We start from the raw sequence: 24,154 nt of genomic DNA on the forward strand, positions 1-24,154 counted from the left end.
CTTACATTTAGATACATTTCTGACCAGCTGAAGGGAGGAGTTTATATTAAACCAAGGGCTGAACAAAAGCATTTCAAGCATTTTGTAAGAAGTGATTAAATCAAGGAGAATTTTCTTTCCTACTTTAAAATCAGACGATACCAATGTAGGCTTTTAGGAGAAATTTAATTTTTGTAGAAAACTGAAGACATTTTGATAAAACTTGAAATGTAGTGAAATTTACAATTACTTATTCCCCACCAAAAATTATTTTGTATATAAATTAAAGATTGTCAGCTTTAAAAATACTTATCTATTGATCATGTAAAATGTACATATGAACACTCTGCTGTTACTTTTTTCAAAATCTGCCACCATCCTTCGTGAGAGTCACAAGCCCTATTTCCATTGTGTTGTTTATTTAGTTATGCGGCTTTTCTCAAAATTAAACAAGTGTTTAGCTGGTTCCTTCAAACATGGGCAATTAAAAGATTTTGAAAAGTGGTTGGAAAGCGGGAAGAGTTATCCTGTCCTGATGCTTTCTCTGTTTCCTCTTTTTTCCTGCTATCTTTCTCTGCACATCCTTGGATAAAACTAAAACCTTACTGTGATTTTTGTGGGAACCAAGTGAGACAAGAAGAAAAATTTGCAACTGCTGTCTGACGCCTAATTCGAGTGATGCTCAGTTTTTTTGACTACCACTAACAGTTTAAAAGTGCTTATCAGAGCAACTCTTTACTGCCTCAATTTGTGTGTACAGATTGCTGTTAGTGTTGCTGCTATCTGTTTTGTATCAGACATGCTAGCTAATTTCCTTGTTTATTAGCTAAGTAATTTTCTTAATGGCTACCCTTTTGACAAACGAAGAAATCTTAGCAGCTCTGAGAGGGAAAACTGAGTTTGAAAAATCATGGTGAAAGGGATAAGGAACATCTGTATTCATGCTGCTGCTGTGTTGTTGATGTGGGAGAAAATCTGCTGATTGACCTTGATTCTTGACTGAAGTCACAAAAATATGCATAACTTGGCCTTTATCCACAAAACAAATAGTAACAGTCTCCAGTTAAAGCAGGGATTCAATTTCCTTTGTTTTGGGTGTGGAAAAAGGAATCTTTTCCAACCTTATTATCGGAGGGGTTAGTGAATTTTTTCCTGAAATATTTTAGGTACTACATTTCAACAGAAGCATCTTGTTTGAATTCATGTTTTATTAACCAAGAGTTATTTTGTTTAATTTATATCTGAAGATTTAGAGGCCCACAATATTATTTTTAAGAGATAAATGTCTTTTTATTAAATAATCAAACAAAATCCAAATACCCAATGGGCATCAACAGAAACTCCTATGATCTGATAATAGATTTTGGATTAGGGCCCCTAGAAGGGACACTGACATTATACCGGGGAGCCAATTTAGGGTTTCTTACAAATAAGTTTAGATTGGCTCAAGTCCATGAGAGCAACACCAGTGCAGCTGAAACCATTAGGGCTAACCATCTGTGACCCTGTTGACTCTTCATGAGGTCAGGCATCAGGGGTTGCCCTCAGTCCATGATAGGAACCAGGTTTATTGCTGAATAGTCTAGGACACTTGTAGACCCATCTCCACCTTTGCAGCCTATGAGTTGGAACCTGCCCTGGCACCAAAATGTGTGTTTATCCACAGATATCATCTCAGGGCTTGGGCAGTGAGATTGGGTATTTGGAGTTCCACACAGCAGAAATCCATCTTTTAAGTAAGGTGAGAAAATCTGAGCTTCCTAGTGTTAATTTGGAGTTATCTTTACTCTTGCAAACTAGGTTTCAATTCTGCTACCTCTTAATTTTTGTTTATTAGGCACCATAGTTAGCCAGATAAAATTAGAGGAAATAGTGAACAAGAAAGCATTTCTCCATCCTTTCACTTGTCTCTCCTTGTACCTTTGCCATTTCATTTTCTTTCCCTTGGCTTCCCCATCCTACTTCAAATGGCACATTCTGTAAACTGTGTTTCCCTCAGTGACAAGCAGCCACCTGCTATCTCTATGACTATGAGCAAGTTACTTTACCTCTTATGGCTTGGTTTTCTTACTTGTTAGATGGCAATAGTATATTCCCCACATCATAAAGTTGTTATGAGGATTAAATATATGAAGATGTGTCAAGCACATAGCTTTGTACCTGGTGGTACAAAGTACCAAGTGGCCAGTTATCTAATAATTGCTAATAGAATCTATTAATAAAAAAATGATAGAAAGCTATACATGTCATTGCCCAGTTTCAAAATGATAATAAGATAGATTTGTGAATTCTTTTTAATGTCCAGTAGGACAAGGGCTCCTGTTTTGCTTCTTCTGCCCAAATAGACTTGTAGAATGTTTTAAAGATACAAAAGGGCTGTTGGATCAGTCCCCAGAAGACTGTTGAATGATAAGAGATAACGTTCTAAGAATCCCAGGAATAGTATTTAGTCTGTTACTTTTATTGCAAAAGGAGACAATAGTAGCCATCTGGTGTTAAGATGGTTGGTTATTTTATGTATTCATTTCTCTTATAGTAGACATGGTACTTTCTTTATCTAATGTGAATGTTCTAAATTATGTGACCATTATTAGATCTATGCTCAAATAAATTTCTGACATGGTGAGTATATTTCTTTTTGAGGCATCGCATTTTAAAATATTTAGAATATAACCTCACCCATTTTACTTTGAGAATACTACATGTAAAATAATTTTGAAGGACATTTTATTTCCTAGTATGTATTTTCAGCAGGTGGCTAATGGCTTTTGACCTGCTGTAGCAGCATACAGAACTGAATGTCAGACAATATTTTTTAAAAGCTGCATTTTCATTTTCCATAATGAAGCACAGTAATTCTTTTTGAGATTGCCTTGCATATTTTTCCAAGTAGTTATTGATGGAGATGTGTCAATTTGGTAGGAGAGGAAATTGTTATGTTCCAGCATAGGTCTGAAGACTATTTAAATATATTCAGATTGGTAAATACAAGTATTTTAATAAATAACATCAGATCTAATATATTTATAAGTTAAAAGCCATTTAAAGTACATTGTATCAACCTTTCACCTTTCCCATATCTTCGGACTATTGTTATAAAATATCACACATTTTAATTCACTCACTTTTCCCCTCAGTAATTTCCTTTTTCTCCTGAAATTTGTACAGTTATATTCCATGGCCTATTTTCATACAACCTTTACAAATTATACATAGTAAATGTATAATGTATCTGTGATGAACAGATAAAGAAGATGTAATATATATATAGTAATATTTACATATATGTAATATATAAATATATACATTTATAATATGCAAATATATATATATATATATATAAAATGTAACACTACTCAGCCATAAAAAAGAATGAAATAATGCCATTTGCAGCAACATGGATGGGCATAGAGATTATGATACTAAGTGAAGTAAGTCAGAGAAAGACAAATATCATATGATATCACTTCCATGTGGAATCTGAAAAATTAATACAAATGAAGTTTTTACAAAACAGAAACAGACTCACAGACATAGAAAACAAACTTGTGGTTATCAGGAGGGGAAGGTAGGGGAGGGATAAATTAGGAGTTTGGAACTAGCAGATAGAAACTACTATATGTAAAGTAAATAAACAGTAAAGTCCTACTGTCTAGCACAGGAAACTATATTCAATATCTTGTAATAATTTATAATGAAAAAAATAAATATATAACTGAATCACTGTACTGTACACCAGAAACTAACACAACATTGTAAATCAACTATACTTCAATAAAAAATAAATAATGAATAAAACAAATTAAGTATTGGCCCAAGTTTTTATACATCATCTTTGCGGTCATGTGCCACATAGTTTATACACTGAATAATGCTCTGATTTAAACTTAGTTGAATTTCTGAGGTGAAGATGTGCATGCAGCTTGATCAATGCCCAGAACACATTGTGGAATGGCTAGTGGTGAGAAAATGGCAATGTAAAGAGTTTACTTCCCAAACTGAACGTATTAGAGCTGGCATCTTGCCAGTGATGAGGGAGGAATATTGTTTGTGTGCTTTGCATTTAGGGCTTAATTTCTGAGGCTGAGTTCTAATTTTATTTATTCCCTTAGGTAATTACTGGTTGTCAAGATGCAAAAGAAGTACATTATTAGATTTTTTAAGTGGTTAAACTTGTATCATAGATGTCCTTTCTTTAAATTTAGGCACTAAAAATTCTCACACATCAAAGTCGCTTGTGATTCTCATTTGTGGCTAGAGAGTTAATCATCTTTCAATAATGCTTTGAAGTCAGCTTTTCTTCTTCTTTTTTCCTTAACCAAGCATGAGTTCATGAATAAAACTAACTGCTCTGATAGGTAGAGCATATTATTGCTCTTGCCTATGGCTTTTGCTAATAAAAATTGAAATTCTTGCTAGTTTGCTGGAATCAAATCAAGGTAGTATGTGGCATACTTCGCTTCTGTTACAAAGCCTTCTCAGAAAATAGATGGGAGGGAAAGCTTTGGGTGGAAGGAACGGACAAAGCAATTCAGGGTTAAATGTACCTTAGCTCTTCTGCCTGTGTTGGGGTAAGTCTGTGACCTGTACCAGAGTTTTTACTTCTAATTGCCTTGGAATCCTTAAAATTAAGATTCCTACTCCTTAGGACTAAATTCCTAAAAATTCCTATTCTTCAGTCAAGGTATATGAATCTCCTGCTGTGTGAGTAAGGTAACTATAACAATAGTGTCAGTACCTGAATTTGATAGAGTGTATGTGTGTGTGTTTTACATGCAGCTAGATTGGACACCTATCAGCTGAAGAAGAGAGTGGGTAATGCGTAACAGGTAGCTGATTGCTCAGAAAATTTGGAATTCTGACAGTTGCGAAAATTAAGTCAGCTTGCGTGTAAGATTGCCTAATCACTAAATCAAAAAGAATTTGGCACTTTAACGAATAGGATGTTTTCCAGCAACATCAACACAGAAAAGAACTGTGCCTGGATGCTTCCTTTGGAACGTGACTTATGAATTTAGAAAGCAGAGAACATGCCAGAACTAGAGTGATGGTTGTACAAGACATTCCGTTCTGGAGCCAGAAGTACTAGGTCCCACTGGAAAGACCCTAAAAGTGCGGTTAGGGGAATGCAAATCAGGAGCTTATTTAGCAAAATTACAAGTGTATATGACAGTACGTAGGAGCATGGTCTCAGGAGTAAGAGAAGCTCAAATCTGGTTCTCAGTTTTAACTATTTGAAGGCTGGTCACTTTGGGCCTCAGATTTCTTGACTATAAATTAGGGATACTGGTGATATCTAATTCAGATTATTATTCTGAGAAAAAAGTACCAAAAATTAAAAAAAAAAATTAAAACTTACAGTGAACAAAAACTGCCAATTCCAGAGCTTTGAAAATGTTACATTTGAATATTTTGCAAATAATGGGACACATTGTTACAGAAGCCCATAACTGGCCTCAGATTCTTGCTCAACTCAGAACACCAGGAAGCTCCTAATATTTTGTAGAAGTTGGCACTCAGCGTGAAACGTCTTTGTTCTCCCTGAGCCAGTCCAACTCTACCTGTCTTCCTTTTTCTATTTTGCTGACTGTCTCCCTAGTACAAATATCAATTCAGTTACTTGAAGAAGAGAGTTGGAGAGATTGGTTATTCATAGTCGTAACGTTTAGGCACTGTTGTCTGTGCTTCAAAGGAAATTATGTTAAGTGACCCCCACCCAGATTTATATTTCCAGCTATTTCCTCTACCCCAACTCCATTCACGAATTAATTTATCACTTGCTTCCTTCAATTAATTGTCTAATCAGTGTCTCAACTTCCTGCTCACTGCTTACTATCCTTCAGTCACACTGGGCTTCTTCATGTGCCTTGAACATTCTAAGTTCATTTCTGTCTTGGGACCTTTTGTTCTTGCTGATCACTGTGCCCAGGAGGCTCTGTCCTTTTATTTTACGCATCTTGCTGATTGTCCTTATTCAAATGCCATTCCTACTGAGACTCAGGTTTCTCTCTGACAACTAACTGTATCTAAGTCATGCTCCCATCTAGTCAGTTTCTTATCTCATCATCCTATGATACATTTTTTCAGAGCCTTTTTCCATATATATAAAATTATGTTATTTTTTATTTGTTTATCATTTTGTCTCCCAGCCGAGAATGCAGGCTCCCTGAGATCAGTGGCCATGTATGGCTTATTCAGCACTGTTGTTCTCCATACCTGAAACTGTACCTGGCTCATAGAAGTGCTCTCAACAACCTTCAGAAGTATGATTGTTCCTTCCTTAATTTTATAGGTGACAAAAGTGACGCCCAGGGGGTTTAAATAGCTTGCCCAAGGTCACAGGGATTAGAGGTGGCAGAGCTGGGATTTAGAATCAACGCTGTGCTCTAAAAACCTGTGCCACAGTGCCTTCCTTTCCCTAATTGAAGGTCAGGGACGTCAGCAGGAGGGAGGGGGCCGTGCTGAGCTCTGGGAACTTCCTTTGAGTCCTTGGGCCAGTAGTCATTGTTTCCACAGCGTTGTCAGACTAGAGCCTGATCACTTTTGGCTTATCTCCTCTTCTCTTTTCCTTTTCGACTCAGTGCCCAGGACACGCATGATTAATATTTTACAAGAACGCATTCAATCCTTTACTGCTAGGGAAAAACAATGAAACACGGAATTTTAAAGAAGCTCTCAAGTGGCTAGAATCCATGGTTTTGAACCCAGATGGAATTTTCCCTCTGGTTCGGGCCCTTCCTTTTTATATACCTGGTATTTTTGAGCATTTTTTTACTTGACAGTGGTTACAGCTATAGCTTTCTGTTTTGTGAGTTTGTGTTAATAACACAGATGATGCCTTGGCTGTACTTGGCCCTGTTGACTAGAATAGTTCCACCTCCTTGCCTTTCCACCCCATCACCCAACCTGCTTGCAAAATGCAGTGGTGAAGTGGGCTATTTATATTGTTTTAACCAGACTTACTGTAGAATTAAACAGGCAGTCTTGTAATGTGTACCATTAAAATGTATATATGTGCTTCAGCTTTTTGGGAAAAGAGAGGAAAAAAAAAAAGAAAAATTAGAACAGGGCATTTGAGTAAAATGGGATAATCCACTGCATTTAATAAGCCACACCCAGCAGATTACAGAGGGAAAAGTCATTGGTGCTTTTTACTCTAGGACATTTGGGGTGTGTTGCTGCATTTGACCTTTTGGAAGCTATTGACATCGTTTGGGAACTGTCGGTAAACCTGCCTTAATCAGTTAAACAGAAGGAATCTTAGCATTGTGGAACTGACCGGTTGATTAATTTAAATCCAAACACACACACACAGTCCTGCCTGGGTGCCCTTTGCGAGACCCTCGCACAAAAGGTTTTCATTCAGAGGCATTATAACCCACATCCTGCTGTCAGACCCTTTCAGCTCTGTTGGTCTTCTCAGGCTTCAGGCTGCATCTTTAACCCCTCTTATGCTTCCTTTTATTTCATGACAGCAATGTCTATGCTTGGATTCATATATGAATGCTCTGCATTTCCCTTAAAGTTCTTTTTGTGTATCCTAGGGAAAAGGTATTTTAAAGTTCCACTAACTGAGAGACTAAAATGGGAACTTATCTTAAACTGGCTTCTTTAGAAAAAGTATATTAGAACTTAATCCAGTGCTCTCCTTTGGGAATTAGAATCAAAATTAGAATCATGAAATATTGAAATAAGTTCTTGGTATTAGAGTAAGCCATCATTTGTAATTCCTTTGACTTTTAGATTCAAAACATTGAAGGCTTTATGATCAGTGTTTAGTTTTGGGAAAACATTAAAGTTAATTGACTCTTGGGTGAGTTCAGTGGTAATATAAAGATCTATTCCCAGATGTTTAAATGAAAGCACAATTTAAATTCTTTAAAGATAAAACTTTGAATAATTTCAGTCTCTTACATGGACTGAGAAGTTAGTCAGGTTGAGAACACTGGGGAATTTCTGGTGAGTAATCGGCTGTAGCTGAAGGTGCCCGGAGGTAAGGATGGCAAAGATGGATTCACACTGAAGCTGTGAAATCTGCACTTGACTCAGTGGTACACAGGGGGAACTTTATAGGATTTTGAGTTTTGTGGTCAAGGCAATGATTTGTGAAGACTCACGAAGGACAAAGTGATACACTGAATGATTAAGGAGAAGAGATACTGAAGTCAGGAAGACCATGGACCAGAGCATTATGAGATGACAGATAGAGGAGATCTAAGCTAGAGCGGCAACTGTGGGACTGGAACAAAGAGGAGACAGATCAATGAAATTTGGCCACTGACTGAATTTACGGGTGATGGAGAGTTAAAACCCTTTGCCGTTAGAAGTTCTTGTGATACTTTTTTTTAAATGAAATCACTGTGGATTTATTTTAATTAACAAAATTTAAACTCAAATGCTAATAATAAAATTCCATATACATTGTCATTTTTCAGTCCTTATAGTATGTTTAACTGGAATTAGGAAAAGTATTGTATCAAGACCGGTGGAGCCAACAATGCTGCTTATCTAGACTAGGAGAAAGTTCAACATAAATTATGAGGCAAAACTAGTTTAGGATTAAGGGTCAGAAAAGTGATTTTGGGGTAGAGGCAGACTGGCCACTGTAGCCAACTAGTGAAGGCTTTATAAATCCTGGCCAAATATCCCCTCAGATGCGACACTTCAACCTCCATCTGCTTCTGAATTGGCACTTGCCAACATGAATTTAGTTTAAGAAATAAGCTCAGGGTCTTGTTGAACCCTAAACTTCAAATACAAGGATTAAGGTGGTTTGTGGGAGTTAGATGAGACTTACATACTTTCCACAGTCAAAGATTTCTTTGCTGTCTTTATTTCTTTTGAAAGAGTATTTTACCTTCTAACTTTTGTTTACTTTCAGTCTGAGTAATTAGAAAATTGGCTGTCTCTGAAGCCTTAAGATCCACTGGGAAATAATAAGTGGGTTTTCTGATATTTACGACAGATAAGAGGGGGTATACATTTATCCAGCAAGAATATGTCAGAGCTTGGTGGAGCTAGTTGCAGCTATCGGGTGGATTTTGTCCCAGCTCCCAAACTGTGCTGTGAGTGGCCTCAGGGGGGTGTGTACGTCACAGGGTCTCTCTGTTCTCTCCTTGGGGGTCTGAGGAAAGGGAGTAATGATTTTTGTGCAGAGTTACCAATTTAAGAACGAATTTATGATCTTCTCTAAGAAGGTGGTGAGATTGCATTGATCAAGAGATTTAGTGGAGTGGCAAGAGGAAATAGAACGCCGATGAGAACATGACACATTAAGCTGTTTTTGTAGAGTAAGAGAATAAAAACTAAATAAAGCCTGGATTTAGGGAATGAACGTTGGAGATCCTGGGCCCCTTTTCCCTAAAGTGAGCGTCTTTAACAGGACGCAAAATCTGGCCGCTGGGGCCATTTGTCTCACTGATGCTTGATTTCTGTTCCTGCTAGTGGTCTCCTATGTTCCCCCAGCCTCTTGTAGAGGTCAGAGACCTTTTGGTTTGGTCTTATTTCTGGATAGGCTTTTTAAAAAATGACGTATAAAATGTTTGATTAAATTACATATTTATAAGAAGAACCATTGCAATGAAAAGATCATGTAAATTAACTTAGTTTTAAAAACAATGACAATATTAAGATCAAATTTGAGAACAACTGGAAATCCCTCTTGCTTATCCAGCAGCCCTGTGGGTGAGCCCTGCGGTGTGGTAGCTAGTGAACCAGGGCATCCTGCTTGACCACAGCATGCAGCCCGTGAGGGGCTGGATAGGCTCTTTTTTAAACTCTACCTTTTTAAAAAAAAAAAAACCTAACAAACTAGCTCTACCATTGCACTCTTACTTTATGACCAGCCCATCTCTGGAATAGCTGCTACACCTGCTCCCTTTTGAGTGTGTCTTGTCCAGATAACCTTTATTTGCTTTTCCCAACCTCCTGTTGTTTAGACCGGTGGATCATCTCCCTAGCAAGAGTTGTTTGAAACAGCCTTGAAATAGTCTGGTGAGTGTGTTACGATCTAGTCCACTGAAGCTATCATTGGTTTTCTCTGAGAGCAAGTGAATCAGGATTGCAAGTTCAGATGAATTTCCATTTTTCAAATTACAAGAATAATTCATATCCATGGTTAAAAAAACTTTAAAAAGTTTAAAAGTACGTAATATAAAAATTGGAGGACTCTCTTAGTCCATAATTGAAACTGCCAGAAGTAACCACTCCCAGCAATTGAGTATATATTTTCTAGATATTTTCAGTGCATTTTCAAAATGCATTTATTTTAAAAATTGAATCATCTATGATGTATAGATATACATGCATGGAGTGGTGTATATCTATACATATAGATATGCACACACTATTTTCATGCATTTCATGGTAAATTTTGTGTGTTTTGATTCTCAAACTCAGACTATCAGGAAGAAAAGGTGAAAGGACGGAAGTAATTCCATTTTGTTGGAAAGCCTTTGCACTTTGCCCAAGTTAAGGAAGACTGAATTACTGTGTTTTTTGTGAGGGCTGACTTTCCTAATCTTCTTTCAGAATTCTCCCTAACCTCTACAATAGTGAAAAGTCTAGCTTGTCAATTAGGTTGAAATTCTTTTCATTTTCCCACATTGTATATCAGTGCTGTGCTGTTCTCTTTTACTATTTTTGTAAGCTACATATTTTGCATGCTATACATTTTGTATGCTGTTTACTCACAAGGGAAACATTAAAAGGCAGGCTTACCATCATCTAAATTGAAATAGAGATAATGATAGTATCTTTGAAATAGCTTAGATCTAAGTATACAGTACAGAATGACAACCATCATTTTTTATTGTGTTATGAATATGTTAAAGAGAATCTGTCAAGTTACTTGCTTATCTTTATAATTACAGTATTTATAGTAGAAGAATTAGACCATGGTATTGTTTAAAAACATGTCAATTCAATATTCACAGAGAAGAAACAATTGTATAGTACGGATGATAAATTAGATACTTATTAAAGCATAGCATTTGATCAAATAAATATGATATGATATATCATTATAGACTCAGTCTGATGTTAAAACATTGTTATTTTAAGGACTTACTTTAAACCTGGTATTTTTAAGAGGTATTGTGTTCCTGTGAACATGAGTGACAGATGCAGAGGAGGACAAATAGTTCAAAGGGAAGATTTAAATTATGTACAGTTTTGGGGGTTGTTAGAAGTAGAAATAATTCTGCCTGTGATAGAAGACTTAATCAAGAAGACTGAGTGGCCGTAAGATAGCAGATTTCTTCTGATTTTATCGGGGTATCATAATTAAGCATTTCGCTGGAAGTGTTTTCTGGATAAATGATGTATTGGCAGGGATTTACTGGAGCTCTGAGATAAATGGAACAGGCAGCTGCCCGCCTCCTGGAGAAGTAAATAGAGAGCATCCGTTTTTATTGTTATCTGTACTCTGACCAAAGCCACAGATGTGAGCTTTCTTTTCAAAGGGAATCAAGTATTCACCCTCAAGGAAAAGGATGTTTGTAATGCAATAATATTAATGCTTGTTAAGTGAGAAAAGTATCTATGAATACTTACACTGTTGCTACCTGGGAGCATTATTTTTTGACCTGTGACTCTGTCAGAGCTTTAGCTGTGACAAGAATATTGCTAATGGAATCATGTAATGACATTTGTCATTAAAAAATCACATCGCAGTGAGTAGATTCAGAATTCATGGAGTCCCTTTGCTCTGTGTCATACTCGCTGCTTCTGTGACAACCTTCATTTCCTACTTAGCAAATACAAGCCTGGTAGCTCGAGCCCCAGGAAGTTGTTAAAGCAATTAAAGGCTTCTGTCTCCCAGCACATTGCCTGGTTACCATAGTATCCTCTGCCTCCAAGTCTCTCCTGATGATGTCACTGTGCATACAGGGGTTGTTCAGAGCATCTACGTGGGGATGATTCACCCCGCAATAAAGCCCCTCACCCGTTGCTTGGTTTCCAGTTCGATTTCAGACGTCCCTAGAAATGGAAGGTAAGTGCCTTGTTTTGCATATTGCAGAATTACCAAATACTGCTCTTACTCTCTTTCAGGTGCATGAATGGTTTCTTGCCTTCTAAGATACCCTGCTAAAATCATAGTGTATGGGAGCATTTCAGCCAGCTATCTCAAACAGACTTACAGTTTGTACTTAAAGTGTGTGTGTTTGTGTGTGTGTGTGCACGCACACACGTGGGGTGGGCTTATAAAAATGACTGTGAGTGCACAGTGTAATGCCTGCTGTTCTCCCTGGTAAGCAAAATTAGGAAACACAGTAGAGCCTTTTATTTCAAATGATTTGAAATTATAAATTCCATAAAATATTTTCACAGGTGTCACAGCACAAATGTGTTTCTTAAGGGCATAAATTATGTATTTTTATTGATACTTTATATACTTTATCCAATTTTAAAAAGTATTAACATTAAAAATTTTAAGATGTTTGGGAAGATACTATTAAGAAGAAGGGCCAAGTTAGATTGAGAATTTGCATGTTAGAGAAATTAAAACTTAATTATAAAACAAAGATTTAGTTAAGGGGGATATATGAAGTTTAAGGTATATTGATAACCATCATTTCATACATATTTTGTACTTTTAATGCTTTTCAAAATATCTCTCAATTTGATAATAAAAATAATGCTCCTATTATTGTGACAAGTGAAGTTAGTGCTTCACAAAAGTTTTCCTTCAACACATATCCATGCTCCTTAAGGATAAGCCAGCTGTGTTTAGCTTTATGAAAAGGATACTGTAGAGCCACTTAACAGCATTCAAATAGAAGAACCATGAGTGAATATTTCCCTTGAAAAGTTAATTTTCTGTTTCAAGTTTTCTACTAAATGTGCACCATCCAAAAACACTAAATGATGAGACAAACACAGGTTTCCCTTTACCAGCCTAGTCGGAATCTCTCCATTCTGAGAGTTCTGTCCATATGACAGTGTTAGCTGTGCATTTATTTCCTCTTCCTTATTCCCAAGGGACTATTTCAGTCTACTCTGTGAAGAATGTAATACTGTGTTTAAGTGGAGGTGGTTGGTAAAGGCAGTTTCTAATGAATTAATGGGAGAATAAGGGAATAAGGGAGAGCAGAGTGGATGGGATAGGGAGCTCTCCCATCTCTTTATGTAGCTGAACCGTTTTTCTGTGTGGGAGGTAGACAGGTGGCTTTTTTTGAGGTCAATAAATGGTCTAGACTGTCCATTTCTAGAGAGATGTTGATGAAAACTAGCATTTTGTTTCTTGTATCTTTGGAGTCTTCTGGAATATACTCTCCTGACTACCTTTGCTTTGTTTTTGTGTGATATCAGTGGACTGACGATGCTCTTCATTCACTTTTCTTTAAAGAATCTATGAAAAATACTGTTGTGAGAAAGTGTAAAAAGAAGTTAAAATTAAAATTTTAGTTACTTTTATGTAAAGGATATCTGTCTTATCTTGAATATCACAAATGCTTGCTTATTTGTGAATTCCTTTCTACCCTAAAAATATACTAAAATGCTTTGACTTTTCCTTTCTTTACTATTTTGGATACTTAACCCTGTTCGTATGTTTGAAAATTTTCCAGTTAATTGCCATCAAAAAAAAGTTCCTGAAAAATGGAGAGAAGTTATGATGCTACCTATTTTAGATTATGGTAGGTTAAATGTTAAAGAAATTAAGCCAATATAAACTATTTCCATACTTTAAAAAAGCCTTTTATTGAAAACAGTTTCCTAATGTCTGTGTTGGAAAGAAGACTGTTACATTCTAGGCTATGTTACCTCAGGTTTTTGCTCTTTGTTGTGTTAACTTTTTGGGTAATGTGATGTAATCTCTTGAATAGCTAACTCTTTGTGATAAAACAAATGCTTCTGCAGTTTTGAACCCTTAAGATATCTATGAAAATACCCTCCTGCTGGCATAGCTGATACAAGTAGCAGTTTATATAGAGTGTACTGTAAAGGTTACAGTTTCCTTCATGCTTGAGTCAGGAAGTAGCTCCACACGGTTTTAGGCAGGGTGATTTTAGAAATTGGTTTAGGGGAGTTTTCATTTTATTTTTATGTCATAATAAGAATGTTTCAAGTTCTACACGTACTTAAACGTGTTCTTGCTGAAATGTGGAAATGCCAGGTCTGCAGACTTTACCAGTGTGAGACAATGAAATTATGGCAGAAGAGAGCTCTCCCTGGAAAGACCACAAACCAAATGAAACCAGCATCCAGAAGAACAAGAGGGAGCTATATAGAGAACATGGACCTGGAAGTAAACATTTTGTCCAATGAGAGGAGAGAAGCTCAAGTGGTGAGGGACTGGTTGGGTGCTTAGCCCAATTTTCTGGGTGCATTTAAGGGCAGAGCCAGGGCTGGGACCTGGTTGCCTACACTGGTGCGGCCCGTTTTCATTTACATGGCACCACACGCCCTAGTTGGAGTTGTGCACTTTTTCCTAATCAGCATTTCCTTTCTTCCACAAAAGGAGGGATTAAAACAGTGTAAGAACTGGGAAAGTGGATTATTTTTATTTTGTTGATGTAACAAGTTACTACAAACTTGGTGGCTTGAAGAATACAAATTTGTTATCTTAGAGCTCTGCTAGTTAGAAGTCTGACAGAGGATTCCGTGGACTAGAAAGTCAAGGTGTCAGGGCTGTATTCCTTTCTGGAGGCTCTGGGGAATCCATCTCTTTGTCTTTTCCAGCTTCTAGGGGCCACCTGCATACCTTGGCTCATGGCCACCCCCTTTATCTTCACAGCAGGTATAGACCGAATCCTTGCGTGGTCATCTCTCTGGTTCTCCGAGGCTGGGAAGGGTCCTCCATTTTAAAGAACTCATGGGATGAGATATGGCCCACCTAAATAACCCAGGATAATCAGCCCATTTTAAGCTCCTTACCCTTAATCACATCTGCAAAATCGCTTCTGTCCTGTAAGGTAACATATTCACAGGTTCTGGGGATTGGGGCATGGACATCTTTGAGGACCATTATTCTGCCCCGCCTCAGAGATTACAAAATGCATGGCTGAATCTACCAACATTAAATTCACAAGTCCGATATTTTTAATGATAAGTTAAGCTGGTGATTGCCAACAGAGACCATGAAGTCTTGACCTAATTCAGTGGATGCAGTCATCCCCAAGGATATTCAAATGCCTCAAGATAATTAATGAGGGAAAGTCGTATTAGAAAGAAATGTTTCACCAACTCAAATGTTCAAAACTCTGAGGTACAGATGTGAGCCTTATAAAGTGACACTATTCTCAGTTTGGTATTTTTAGTAAGAGGCTCACATCAGATGAAGTTAATTAAACAAAGCTGATTTGGGACTGGGGAAATTCCATTAGTTAACTCCTATGTGAATGAGCCTGGGTTTCTTTAGAAGCCGAAGGGTAATAGCTTGGCCACTAGAGACCCTCATGTGAGATCTATTAACCCTGAGTTTTGAATAACACTGTCACTCATTGATCTGGCATAAAGCCATTGGAGTCACAAGACCCAGCAAATGAATCTGGCAGGTATGCACCACAGTTTCCGAGGAAAGGCACAATCTGTTACCATCATCAATAACTCTAGACCTGAGGCCAACAGCTACAAAAATACTCTCTCTTACTGTTTACATCCTGTGCTTAATTTTAAATTTAAGCCAGTTCATGGCACATGGATCCATCTATAGTAAGCATAAGATAATTTACATTTAGTAGGAGTTGTTAAAACTTCTCTGCTAAAAACTAGTGGTAAAAGATGCAGAGGAGAAAGTACTTGAGCATGTTATGTTGGGACAGGAAGCCTAAAATTACAGTTTGCTGTGGTTCTCTCCAGGAAAGGAGGTAGAAAGAAAACCAACTGTTTTCCTTTCCTGCAAGTAATTTTTTTAGTTTTGAAATAATTTTCTGGAGGAAAACTGAACAGTACCTTAAGACCCTTGCTTAGAAGAAAGGGACTTGTAGAATGCCAAATACTTCTTTGCAAGAGGTAATTATTTTGACATTGATTCTTTTTGGTACTAGAGAGGTAAAACAACTATAGGCTTCTATATAAAAGTGAAATCTTATTTTATGCCATCATGGGATTTATTTGTTGGCCGAAATATCATTTCATTAAAGGAAACCTGTTATCTGACAATGAAGTTAAAAATTAAAATCAGCTATAACACAATTTCGTAAGTAATATAAATAAATAAACCCCAAAATATAAATAAATAAAATTCAAACACCTTTAAACGTGTTTTAAAATGTACACAGAATATTCAGTTTAACACTGAATTTCCCCAGCTATGGTAAATTAGAGTGAGCAGAGGTGAAATCTCTTCCGTTAAAGAAAAAAAAAAAAAAAAAAAAAAAAACTTCACAGAGCAGCTGCCTTCTCTGTGATAGAAGAAGAGACTGTTTAATCTTTAAATCATTTTGAACTGGCTCAGTCGCTTTACTTGATCCTTTAACTTTGATAAAAATTATCTTTGTAGTTTATCTTTGAGAGAAATCAGAAATAAAGGAACTAATGGAGACGAGAGTTTTGAGGCTCTGAATTGTATTTGGTCAGTGGACGATGGATAAGATGGAAGGAGCCTTCAGAATCAGAAACTTCAAAGATTATTACAATTTCTTATTGACTGTTTTGAAAACTAGCTCAGGATTTTATGTCTGGGGGGATTTCCGTAGTAATACGGGTAAAAGGCAACCAGCAAGTAAGTGATGGAACTAGGAAGTTACTCTGAGTCTTTCCCGCTTCAGCAGCTTTACAGATCAGAGAGCCACCAGAAGCTCTGCTCGTTTTCCTGACTAACCTTGCATTCACTTGTTTTCCCTCAGTTTATTGTTGCTTTAATTTGACTTCCATCTTTCAAACGGGTCAAACTTGCAAAAGGAGAAGCAACTATTGGAATGATTACAAAGAAAGGTTTGTTCATTTAATTTGTAGAATGCCCCTATTTCTGCCAGTTTCTACTGTGGGTATGAAGTTCTATAACTGGATCAATTTTTTTTTTTTTTAAATTAACTCCTCTAAAGTAGCTTTTGAGTGAGGATGAATGGAAATAAAGGGCATCCATTTTGCCAGCAAAACCTGTGGCCTGGAGCAAATAGAAGAAAGTTTAAGCAGCAATACCTGAAAGGGCAGGAAGGCAAGGAGACTGGGGAGGGGGTTGGGGGTCGGCAGCTGCGACCACTACAGTGTAGGGCTAGCCAGGAGGTGAGAAAGCTTAGAGAGAGCTGTGCTCCATGCCTCGTGCTTACTTTCTCTCCTAGAGGACTTTGCAAAAAGTAAGCCTGTGTTGGCGACAGGAGGTTGGTGTCTGGGTTTTAGCCACAGCCATGCTGAGAAATAAATGTCTTTTCTCCATGAAGGGTGCAGGCGAGGGGAGGCAACTGGAGACCGTCGGGCAGCCTTTAATATCCCTAAGTAAGGGAATGAGGTCACCAACCCAAAGATTTTTATAAATTCATACCTTCCAATAACAAGTACATACCAATAATTTAAGCTAAAAATTTCCCAAGAGTCTCAGGAAAGAAAGTGACTAGAGGACTATGACTTACCAGTTGGAATATTAGAGCTTGTCAGGAGTCAGGTGGCATTGTTTGTCTTATTGGCAAAGGTCAGCCATGTCCTCTTCAATCAAAATGCAATCTCAGTAATTACTATTGAATGCCCTCACATGCAGGACAGTGCACGAAGCACAATGCAGAATTAATCAAAGGACAATGTGACTTCGGATTTCAAGGAGTTTCAGCTAAGAACAGAACTGTACGTGGAGAATAATTTATCACCTAGTAACTATCACCGTCTTACTTTCATGATAGTTTTTACCAAGTGGCAAATTTCAGTTGGGATTTGATAAATGCATTTTATTTGCATTTTACTGAAAAGTAAATTTTTCCTAAAATTCTAAATGAACTGACGAATTTACTTGATGGCAGACCTCTTGTTATCCTGTTAAGCTTTTTATCCTCCTATCTGTCAGCCCTTTTTGCATGTTAGCTCCATGATGATTTTCCAGTTAGGCTGAGCCATTGCTGAAAGACTGTGCAGAAACAATAGCTTGAAATTTGTCCAGACTTAGTAAAATTTGAAAGTTTGAAGAATAATTGATGTTTCTAGTCAGTGTATTTTTCATTGTAACAATCTCCTGTATTGATTTGGTTTACAATCTATGGTCTTTTGTGTTATATGTGTATTTCACTAGTTATCTGCCTGAGATTTCAATAGTTGGGATTTTTTTCGTCTTCGCAGTAATGTCAAAGAAATATAGGGCTCGGTGGTTTTTAAATTTGGGGCTTAGCGAAAAAGAAAAAACCCATTCTTGATGAAAGCTTTCACTGAGTTAGAAAGAAATTTATACTTTGCCTTCCTGACAGCCAGTAATTATCAGCTTGCAGTTACTTTTGAGAGATGTTTGCCCAGAGTTGAGGGTTTCTCCTATTGATGATCTGAATGATGGATTAAGTCTCATGTTAATTCTGTAGTTTACCTCAGCAGTCTGCTAGCCTGTGTAAAATTACTGTTACTGCTGGACACACATGTTTAATTCACAAAAGTAATGTTGGACTTGGAGAATTAATGTACTTCCCCACTTCAAGGAACTTAGAGTGGGAGAGAGAAGAACACCAGGGATATGATACCAGACTGATACAAACACCCCTATTTTTTGTCCCTGTTCACAGCAGAACTGCTCATGTGTGGTGCCTGCATGTTCTCTGCAGTTCATTTCCTCCTGATCTCTCTTGAATCCACTCTTTTCAGAACCCAGCTTTCCACCAAAACTGTTTCGGTTGGGACCAAGAATGGTTTTCAGGTCAAAAGGAGAGTCAGTTCTCATTCCTGCCTGTCCTGGCTTGCAGTTACCATTTGAAATGGGTGGTCTTTCTCTGTTCCTTCAAACACTGCATTCTTCTGGTTTTGCTTCAGCTTAACTTGCTATTCTTCCCAGTCTACTGGTTCTTTATCATCTTCCTGACTGTAAAAGTTGGGGTATTCTAAGATGAAGTCCTTGGTCCTGGTTTATTCTCTGTTGAAACTCACTGTCTTCGAGATCTCGTGCAGTCTCTTGGCTTTAAATTCCACCTGTTCATGACAGTTTCCAAATTTATATTTCTCATCTGAACTTCTCTCTTGACCTCTAGACAATGTATTTCCACTTGGGATATCTAGCAGGCATCCTAGACATAGTGTGTCCAGAACTCCTCATCATTCCTCTATGTCAAACCTACAGTCTTTCCTGTATCAGTTATCCCAGAAATAAACAATGGGATGTGCCTTTCCAGGCTCATGTGGGTATATATGTTTATTTCTCAACACCATTCATGAGATAATTTTGTGCCCACTGTTTTCTTCCTTTAACTATCCAATACCCGCTTTACTATGAACATATTTTACATACTCATATATTCTTTGGAAACCTAACTTTTAGTAGCTACTCGGTTGTACCATCATTTATTAACTAACTACCCTTTTTGGTGAACATTGCATTGCCTCCCATGACTTACTGTTAAAATTTAAACTGTAACTAGTATCCCTGTTACATTTAGTATCCTTGGATACTAAGGATACAAAAGATACAAGGATACAAGGATACAAAAGAAAAAAACAGGTCATCGTTCTAGTTCTGCACTCTCCCAGTATGGTGGCCACGGGTAGCTGTTGAGCACTGAAATGTGGCAAGTCCAAACTAAGAATTGTTGTAAAATGTGAAATACAGATTTCAAAGACTTAGTTTAAAAAAAAATCTTATTAATAATTTTTATATTGATTACTTGTTGAAATATTTTCTTTTATTGGACTAAATAAGATATACTTTAAAAACTGACTTCATCTTTGTCTTTTTACTATTTTAAGTGTGACTATTGGAAAATTAAATATTATATATATGGCTCACATTATGTTTCTGTCGGACAGTGCTGTTTTAGTTGCTCAGGTCAAAAACCTTGGCGTCATCCTTTCTTCTTCTCTTCCTCTTATACTCGGTATTCTGTTAATATTTCTCTTATTGATTGAATTAATTTTATATGTTACTCCACCAGAATATGTTTCATGAGGGCAGGAACGTTTTTATTCACTGATGTATCTCCAGCTCTGAAAACAATGTTTAGCACATATTAGGTGATGAGCAAGTACTTGTTGAATGGATAAGTAAATAAGTTTACTAGTACCCAGGTGCTCTAGGGATTTAAAGAGAACAACTATGGGTGTTTTGGGAGAGAAGACCACTCACTGCTGCTTCCTATACTGAAATTAACTAGTAGGAGATAAGACTGGGTGGTTATGGTGGGGCATTGTTGGAAAAGGTCTTAAATCCCAGGGCAAAGGATCTATATTTAATTCAGTGGAAAATAAGGAACCACTGAAATTCTTTAAGCAGCAGATTGGGGTTTACTTTAATCTTATAACTGAGAGAATAGATAGATGGATAGACAGTTGATAACAGTGCATTAAAGAATAATTGATGAGATTATAGAAAGACCAAGAGACAAGAAGACCAGTTGGATGGATAATGCAATCATGCAGCTGAGAATTAAGGACTAGCTAGCTGAGAAAGTGAAAGAAAAAGATGCATGAAACCATCCATTGGTAGAAGCTATAGGATTTGGCAACTGATTGCATGTGGGAAAGGAGGGACAAGTAGTTAATGATGACTTTGCTCTGTCCTCGATGATAGAGTTGATGGAACAGATAAGGAAAAGAAATGAAGAAGCTTGAGGAGGCAAGGTTTGAGGGAAATTGGTGATTTCAGTCTTGGAAAGTCTTCAGCATGAAATGAGATGTCTCCTGAATTCCTGAAATGTTTTCATGTGTCTTTTAAGGCTCTTCAATAATAAGTGCACATTTAACCAAACTTGGGGGCTTGCCGCCTCTGAATTTGTCTGCTGTGAAGGTGTTCTGGAAAAGACAAAAGAAGGAAGACATTGCTTTTACTAGTATTTGCCAATGAAAATCTAGTGATCTCAACTTTAGATCTGCAGACTGCAGAAACAATTATTACCCCTAAGTAAGTCTGGGCCTCCTAATAACCTGGAGTATTGGTGAAAGAATGTCTAGTGTAGAGTGTTGGCTTGCTGCTAATTAGGATTGGCATGTTGGAGCAGTCAGTGGGACTCAAACTGAATTATTTGAGTCATGTTTGCAAAGAAAGTCAGGAAGTATGTTACAAATTATTTTGGTGGTGATATTTTATTTTCTAACTTCCTGTAGTCTTTAAAAACTGAAGTCTACTCTGCCCTTGTCTACTCAAAAGCTTTCTGTACTGGCGTCAAGGAGCCTTACATAAAGGTGCTTTGAATGCTTGGCCAGTGTTTGTGGGCATCAGGGATAAACTCATCCATTTCTTCTGGTTATTTAAGGATGAACTCAAATTAGTACCACTATAGTTGACTTTATCTCTTATTTTTGATGATTAGTGCCAGGTCTTCATTTAAAGTTATGACTGTACCTTGGAGGTAGCTTGTTATGGGATTCTTTTTTACCTAAAGCTTAAGTTGTAAAAAGCACTCATGAGATTTAACCAGGCTAAGTTTTGAAGAAATGTATGTTTTGTTATCAACTCTCTGCTCCCTGAACTGTCTGATTTGGTGCATCCAACAAATATTTATTGTGAATCAACTATGTGTTAAGTGCTATTTGTATAAATAAAAACTCCTGCCTTCATGGAGTTTACATTTTAGTAAGAGAAGACTGACAATAAACAAACTGAAATATGTTGACTGTTAGAGGATGGTTAGCACTAAGTAGAAAAGTGGGAAGTAGCGGTAGGAGTTATGATGGGTTGGACTTGCAGTTTTGGTTTGGTTGGTCAGAGAATGACTGACTGAGAGGGTTACCACTGAATGAAGGTCATGCAGAGGGCTGCAGGAAGAGCTTGTCAGTCATAGGGAAGAGCAAGGGCACAGGTTTGGGGCAGGTGTGTGCCAGTCGTGCTTGAGTGATAACCAGGAGGTCAGTGGGTCTGGAGTGGGATGAGTGAGAGTGAGAGCAGCCTGAGACGAGATCTGATGGGGAACGGGGACCAGACTGTGTAAGGCCTTCTAGGTCCTGCGGAGAGGAGAAAACACTGGGAGGTTTGAGCATGGGGGTAACGTGGTCTGCCTTGCCTTTCACAAGACTCATCTTGTCTGCTCTTTTGAAACTAGACACCAAGGAGCCAAGAATGGAAGTGGGAGATGAGTTGGGAGGAACTGTGGTGATCTTGGCAAGAGATGATTGGGACCAGGGGAGCAATGGAGATAAGAGATCAGATTCTTAGTATATTCTGAAGATAGAGTGGATAGAAACTGCCGAAGGATTTGGGTGTGAAAGAAAGAGGGAACTAAAAATGACAGATTTTTGGCCTGAACAACTGGCAGGATAGAGTATCTATGTAGCAAATCATTAAACTTTGTGTGAAATTTCCTTATTGTTTTCAATGAAATTTGAAATAGAGTATCTGGGTTCCTTTTTGGTAGCCTTGAGTCATTTTTTAGTTTCCAAGGTTTATGAATGTCAAAGAATTTACTTTCTTTCACCTGTCATTCCTCAGGATTCTTCCTTTTTATTCTTCATTTAAAATTTTCCCTTTCCCCCTGTATAGAGAACCTATTGTTTTCTGAAACTTTTATCCTTTGCTGTAGTGGATTATAGCTACCTTCTCACCATTTTATTTAATTGGAATGTTGGCTGCAATTATAAATCTGTTGTGATATATATTTACTTGTTTGTAGGGAAAAACCTTTGATGTAGCAGTATAACAAAGACTGTAATATATTTTGTTCTACTCCAAATTTAGTAATTTGGTCTAATAAATAACTTTATATGGAGGACACATTTTCTTTAAAAAATAATCATGATTTGTTGGAGTAGGGAAAGGGAATGGGATAATGTGGCTTCTAGTCTTGTAAAAATTTAAAGTTAAAAAAAGGAAAAGAAAGCATACCAGTTACTGAAAAGTTTCATTGTGAATATTAGATTGACAGTATTACCTAGTTACCCTTTGTAGGTGGATGAGGTAGCATTAACTGATGATCAAGGTTCTGATAATTGTAACTTGGTGGTGATTTTAAGATTATAATGGTGATCTGTGACCTATTTCTAAAGTTTTGTGTTTTTTCCGAACATTTTGAAAGTGTTTATCTTAGTACATTCAGTTTTGAGTTATCTATGCTTATGGGAGTCTGATAATGAATTGATATCTTAATTCCATAGTAAATCTGAAAATTGACTCAAGGCAAGACCAGTGCTACCAGTGCTATGAAAATGTAGCATACAGTAACGGTCCTGTCACTACTTATGCTGGGGACACAAATAAGAATTAAAATAATGAGAAGGTAGGTAGCATTAAGTGTGGGGAATAACTTGGATAAGAGAAATATCAACTGGATTATTTTAGCCAAAGATAAGCATTTTCTATATGATTGTATAAACTTTTCTGAGTATTCAGTATAAAAATATAATTCTTCAATTAATTATAAAAATAAACCAAACTTCTACACAGTGTCACCAAGGGTAGCCATTTCTGTCACATGTCAACATCCTCAAACCTTGTTTTGTTAATTGAGGTATAACTGACACATAACATTATATTAGTTTCAGGTGTACAATGTAATGATTTGATATTTGTATGTTTTGTGAAATGATCACCACAATAAGTCTGGTTAACTTCTGTCACTATTCATAGTTACAAAAATTGTTTTTCCAGTGAAAAGGACTTTTAAGATCTACTCTTTTAGCAATTTTCAAACATGCAATATAGCATTATTAACTATAGTCACATGCTGTACATTGCATCCCCAGTACTTATTTATTTTATAACTGGAAGTTTGTAGCTTTTGATGCATTACACCCATTCTCCCTCCCTCCCCGCATGTCTGGCCACCACCAATCTGTTCTCTGTATTTATGTGCTTCAACATGCTCAAATCTTGAACCTTCTTTCCACCCTGTCTCTTCAAGATACTCACCCATCTGCCTCCCATCCCCCTCCTCTTCTCTAGCCCCTTCCCCTCCTCCTCTTCCATCTCTCCCTTCCCTGCCCCTCCTACTTCTCTCCCTCTTCCTCCCACTTCTCCTCTCTCCTCTTATCTTTCCACTGCTAAACTGCCACCTGCTTCTTCATTTCTCACTCATTCCAGCTGCTGCCCACTTCTCCACTTCATTCATCCACTTCATTCACTTCAACCTGCTTCCAACCTAAAGCTATTCTATAAAAAGTCACCAGTAATGATCAAATGATTAAA

The sequence above is a fragment of the Camelus bactrianus genome, chromosome 3, assembly GCF_048773025.1.
Source record: "Camelus bactrianus isolate YW-2024 breed Bactrian camel chromosome 3, ASM4877302v1, whole genome shotgun sequence".
Taxonomy (NCBI): domain Eukaryota; kingdom Metazoa; phylum Chordata; class Mammalia; order Artiodactyla; family Camelidae; genus Camelus; species Camelus bactrianus.